Here is a 6,478-nt window from a genome sequence, read left to right on the forward strand (position 1 = left end):
GCTGCATGAGCCTTGTGAGAAAGACGCGGCCTGAGAGTGTTGGAGGGGCTACACATCCCCCTGAGCCGTTTTAATATGTTGATGTTTGATGCTGTTAGGAAACTGATAATTCTTAGCATGTGGATGATCTTTCCTAAGCAGCCTGAACGGCCGCGTCTCTGTGCGCGGGCACCCTGGGAGGCACAGGCTGCGTGCTTACCTTCCCTCCTCTCGGAGCTTCAAGCCTGGGAAAACTCCTGTTCAAACACATGGGGATGGAAAATGAGGGTGAGTGTTATTGAATTATCCATGGGACTTAACGCTGGGCAGATTGCTGTCTTAACTTGGCTTAATCAGGTGTGCAAGTGATTTTCTGAGTGGGGCCAAGCAGCTGAGTGCGTGAGTGCACAGTGCAGGGCTCAGGGCAACCAGGGCCACGTGAAACACTCACCCTTTCCTCAGGGTCCCTCCTGACTTACCAGCCAAAACCCAAAGCAGCCCCTTAGCACTCTCGCATGCACGGGCGCAACCCCTCTCGGTATAAAAATGGCTGCAGAATTTGCATCTCTCAGCATTATTTTGTGCCCAGGGTATTAGATGTTACGAAGTAATGCACGGTGATCAGATCTGCATAGGCAATCCTTTTCCTAAATGGCCCTTAAAATCAATGGGTTATTAGCTCTCCTTCTCCACTCTGTGATGAAAGCTCGGCCCTGGTAAACATGCAAACTGCACAATATTCAGAGCCTTGGTTTACGAAAGTGTTTCACTCAGCTAGGTCATAATTTAGCTTATTTATAGCTAACATAAATAATACTGAGATTTACACCTCCCTCTCATGGAGGAATTTTCCTTGAAGCGTGTATTTCTGCACTGCAACCATCACTACCACCGATGAGGAATAATTTGGGGGCCGTGGCTCATCTGGGTGAGCACCTGCTGCTGTAGCTGCTGCTCCCGAAGTGGTAGAAGTTGCTTGAGCCAACTGGAGCGGGGTGACAGCACTCTGCAGCTGGGCATTTTGGGGAGAAGGGGAACATGCACCCTGTGCTGTGCTCTGCTGGGGGTGTTTCCCTTCATGCTGTGCTTCCCTTGCCCACTCTCTGGGGGCCACAAAGCTCTGAACTTTTCAGACTTGCAGCAGCGTTAAGGTTAGAGCAATAATGGCATTTGGATATCTTACTCCTATGAATTTTATTTGCAGCTACAAGGTAAAATACTCTCTTGAAGTCACTGTGGAAAATAGGAGCTGGCTGACTAAAGGAGCCTCTGTGCTGTGCATTCAGAGATGTCCACGTGTCCGTGGAGCTGAGGCACCCGACAGCTTCCCTGTGCTCTCTGGGTGACACAGGTGAAGGCTCCCGCATCTCTTCTGGAGCTGGGCACAATGTGCTGCTGTGCCCCATGCCATTCTTCAAAACACCTTGATTGATTACATTTTTTAAAGTGAAATCTGGCCCTGGATAGGGGACTCATGCAGCACATTTCCCAGTAACATTTACAGAGCACCCGTGCAAGGATCGGCGTGCCTACCGTGTGGACCTTGGTGGCCTCACTGAAGTTTTCAGCCAGAGCTGTGGAGTACCCAGTGCACTCCCGTGGACGAGGCTGTGGGATTGGGACCTTCACTGCAATTAGGTGGCTGCACTGCAGGTATCGGGGCCAGGCGGTTCTGTTCGCATTTTATCCTGCTCTGCACAGCTGTGCCTGGCCAGCTGGGGAGCTGTGCCACAGCCACAGGAGCTGCTCCTTCCTCCCCTGGCCCTGCTTGCCAGGGTTTGGGAGCAGGGAATGGGGAGGGGAATGGCATCTCCAGCTCTGTCACTAGCCTGAGCTGCTAGGACAAACCTCTGCATCTCTCGGTGATGCTGTTAGCAGGCAGGGGCATTCCTCTCCGTATTGGGATTGGTTTGCTTCAGGATTTAATCCATGTTGGAAGCAAACACAGTACAAATGTGTGTGAGCCCCTGGCCCGATGCAGATCATCGGGCTCTGCAGGCATGGCAGCACCTGGTCTGTCATCTGTGCGCCTGACCACAGCTCCCTTTCCAGGTCAACCTGCACTTCGGTCTGTTTGTTGTACTAGGGGCACCAGGCACGGGTGCATTGTCTTAGTTTCGTCATCTTTCTGCTTTCGACTAAATAGCAGCTGGACGGAGTGGGTAAAATTCACGGTCATGTTTTGCCTACAATGTTACAAGGCTTCTGCAGGCTTTGGAAAATGGAAGGTCGTCAACCCTTGCCAGGCTCCTTAGATGACTTAAGCTCGATGCCACAAGTGTTCCAGAATGCCCAAACGATCCCATTAATTTGGCATCCAGCATGTGCTGCATTATACATACTGACTTCCATTGGCACATGCCACATCCAATCCATTAGTTGTGCGCAAATGCACTTAAGTTTTTTATTGCTCTTAGTTTTGTGTCATCAGCAAAGAAAGGTAAAGTTGATCTTCATCTAAATCACTGACATGGATTATTGCAATTGATTACAACGAAGAAAGAGCTTTTCAAGTTTCAAAGTTATGTTGTCTTTTATTTCCCCAAGTAGTAATCTGCACTGTTTAAGTTATTGCACGAGAACTGTGTCTGTAAGAGCTGTCCATATTACGTTCCTTGTTCAGAACGTTTGTGTTAGTAGGCTGTTGTGATTTTTTTATTTTTTTTTCCTCCCCAGCTCTGTACAGCATGCTGCTTTTATTCCTTGTTGTGGCAGAAATACACTAAACATTCCTTATTCAATTCAGTGACAGAAGGGAAAAAAAAGAGCGATCTGTGTGCCTGCTGAAGCTCACGTATGCTGGAAGTTGTGTTTTAACGTGTGAAGAAATTATCTGTGTTTGCAAAAATAGTCTTCTAATTGCAATTTAATCTGGCATTCATCACACGCTTAGCTCCTGAGCTGGTGTTTTTAGATGCCTTAGTATTTGACTGGGGGAAAAAAATGATGAGGGGAGCCTGTGGCAAGTCCTTCCAAACATCCCTGCGTGCTCAGGCGGTGCGTTGCAGGTAGTACTGAGGTGCCCAGCTCCTGCCACGGGGAGCTGGGTGCTGGTGGGTGGGTGGAGAGACCCCTTCTGGGGTGCACCTGCAGGGGTTTAAGCACCCGGAGCCTGGCCAAGCCTCTCCTCTGCTTTCTTTCCACTGCTTCGAGTCGCTTCCAAATTCCCCACCTGATGTAAGGGCAGCAGCTTCTTAAAATACGACAGTGAAACTTAACTTGAAAAACTAATTATTAGTTAATAAAGCTTGTGGTTTATGGACTGGAGTGGTAGGAAAGGCTGGCTGGAGCGCGGGGCTGTTAAACACAAAGGCTGCTGGAAGGGCTGAGATGTTTTAACAGGAGCCAGAGAGGGCCAGCTCCTCGTTCGGTGTAAATCAGCAGAGATCCATTAAGCTCAGTGGATCTCATCTACTTTACATCAGCTGAGGACATGACCCCGAGTACTTAATTGGTGGTATAATATAAAGACATTAGGCTCCCCTCCCTCGCTCGCCGGCGCGCGCCGCTCCCATTAATGGTAATGGAGCCGCTTGCGAGGGACCCCGCTGCGGGACAGCCCGGTCCCACCAGGGCGGGCGCCCCACTGGGGAGGGGACAAAGCCCAGGGTTAATAATTAAAGCAGCCTGCAGGTCCTTCCCTTGGCCAGGAGGCAGAGCGAGGGTGCCTGCACTGGGGCTTGGTGGTGCCAGGAGGGGATGTGGATGGGGATGTCCCTGCTGATGGGGGCAGCATCCCTTCCTTTCCACCCAGCATTGCTGCTGGTAGTGATGGCACAATCCATACCTGAGTTATTGTTTTCCTCCAAATTTGGAAAATGGGGAGTTTTGCCACAAGGGGAAGTGTTTCTAATGACTCCACTGCATCCAGACAAAGGCCATGTGGGAGCAGCAGCTCGGGGGCCTCTGCTCTGCAGCCCCTTGTGATCACTGCTTGCACCCCCGGCATCTCGGGGTGTCCGCAGGGCTGCTGCTGCTGTGGGAGCTGGGTCATCCATCAGTGGGGCCCTGCTGGTAGCCCAGCGTGCTGTAGTTCTGGCACCCAAAAACAGGGCAGGGGAGGTAAAGTCCTGCAGCCTGGTTCACAATTTCTTTTCACCCTGTGCTCCTGAACAAAGTACTGCATGGCGGTGCTTCTGCTGGGAGTTCTTGGTTTTCTTCCTTCTCCACGTGGCGCTTGTGTCTACTGCAAGTGTCCCATTTCCACATGGCCTCTGCTGCTGCCTGCATCCCCTGCCACTCTCAGGTCACAGCCAGAGCATTTTTGCTCCCCAGCAGTTCTTCAGCCCTCATTTTCAGGCAGCCCCTTGGTGGTCGCTGGGCGCTTTGCTCCCGGTGCCGCCGTTTTCTCTCCAAATGGAGCCAAGCCCTCCTGCAGCCCATCCTTCTAGTGCTAGAGCGGTGTCCTAGTGCTGCTCTAACCCTTTTTGTGGGGTTGCAGAAGATAGCAGGATTTTGCCTCTCGCCCAAAGAGGCCGGGACGGGTAATTGATTCTGAAAGCAGTTTGCACAGTTGGGGACCCGGTTGCTGAGGCTGCCGCCTTGCACTGGGGAGCTCTGTGGTTTCAGTGCTCCAGCGGAGCAGCTGTTGTGCATGGCACCGACGCCAGCTTGCCAGGAGCTGTGGAGGTTCCTGTGTCCTCAGGGTGTTCACCAGGAATGCTTTGAACTTGAATTTGACCCCCTTGGTCAGCAGGAGGCCAACAGGGAGCGTGGGGGTGGTGGGCGAGGAGGCTTTTCTGTGCCTGGCTTGGCACGTCAGGGTTAGGACTTTCACCTTGAAATGCCAAATTAGAGCCATCAAACCTGGTGCCTATGTACTCTGTGTGGCAAGAGATCAACCCTGAGAGCCCAAGCAGGAAAAACACCTTTGCCTACCTTCCCAGGCTGAAATATTTGGGGGTACCTGGAATGAGTGAAGGGTTCAGGAAAAAAACATGCACAGGACCTGTTTGGAGAGCTGCAGAATGGTCCTTCTCTGAGCTTACCAAGTGTAGAAATTGTGGGGTTTTAGATTTTGTTTTGTTTTGTTTGTTTTTCCCCTGCCTTGTCATGCTGTGGCTTTCCAACATCAATCTACGGAGTTGCCCTTCTCCATTTATACCTTGGCTGAGTGCTTAGAGGGGAAAGGATACGGTTCTGCTGTACAGGGGTTGGAGCTAAACCACTACGCTCTTCTTGTTTTCTTCCCCCGCTACCAGATGGGGCAGGGAAAATACAGCAGCCTGTGCCCTTCCTCATGTCAGGGCTGCGTTTCAAACACTGCAGATGTGGTTGTCTAAAAAGCTCTTTAGGTGAAGCTTCCAGCCTTCCCTGTGTGATCCACTCCTAAATCGCTCTCAGTGAAAAGCAGCTCCTGTCTGACCTAAGCCTCCTGTTCAAAATTCATGAGGACAGCCACCATTTCCCTGTGCGCTCTGCCAGGTGCTCTCGCACATCTGAGAAGACAGATGTCTTCTCTTCTTCCCTCTACCCAGAGCAGGGTTTTGGAGCCCTTCATCTGGGTGTGAGATGTGGTCTCACATCTCAAGCGACACGTCCACGAGTGGAGAATAAGCCTGGGGACTCTGGGTGGATGCATGCAGCGTAAATTGCTTTTTGCCACTTTGAATAGGGAAAAATATTGAACCTGCCTTTTTTTTTGTCCACCTCAGTTTGCTGCTATCTCCTTGCCCACTCTTGATGCTGCTCTGTGGCTTTTCTGCCCAAACTGAATGCCTCTGGGAGCCTCTGCCCCATGTGTGGGGGTGAGCTGGTGAGGGAGTGCTGGGTGCGTGGCACAAGCAAGAAATGCAAGGCAGGATCAGCAGGAAGAGACCTCACAGAACCCTGATAGAAAATGCATCTTTGCGATTGCAACCCCAGTGCAGCAGGGCTGGGCATGAGCAAGCAGCCAGGTATCACCTCAGGAACCCAAATAATTTGGGGTGAGGCCATGTAGAGGGGCAGGAAGGGGAAACTCCTGTGCGCAGTGCCCTGGGGGTCCCATCCGGATGGCAAGTGCTGTGACAGCAATGTGGTGAAGCCCCTGAGCCAGCGAGCAAGCCAGAAGGCAGCAAACACACCCAGACATGGTACGAGCCACTGACAAACCCTACAGAGCAGGGAAAGCTGCGTTACACGAGTGGCAGGGGGAAAGGAGAGAAGCCACGTGCGAGGAAGCTGCAGCAACCCCCCCATGAGAGGATGCTCCAAAAAAAAAACAACCAAAAAGGCCCCGGCAGCGGCTCGCAGCCAGCCGCTGGGGCACACCCGGGCAGCGTGTGGCACGGCGCTGGCTGCCCGGCCGACATCTGTGCTCGGTGACGATGGCGCGGGCTGACAGGCCCGGCAGGGCGGCGGCTGGGGAGGCCGCCCGCGCTGCCACCTGCTCGGCTGCCTGCGTGCCCGGGCCCCTCGTGCTCCCTGTGGCCCCAGGGGAGGGTTGGCCACGGGCAGCCCCCAGGTAGGGCTTTCATGGTGTGCTTGGTTACAGAGAAATGCATTTTTAATTTTCTTT

This window comes from Aythya marila (assembly GCF_965140915.1).
Source record: "Aythya marila genome assembly, chromosome: 14".
Lineage (NCBI taxonomy): Eukaryota > Metazoa > Chordata > Aves > Anseriformes > Anatidae > Aythya > Aythya marila.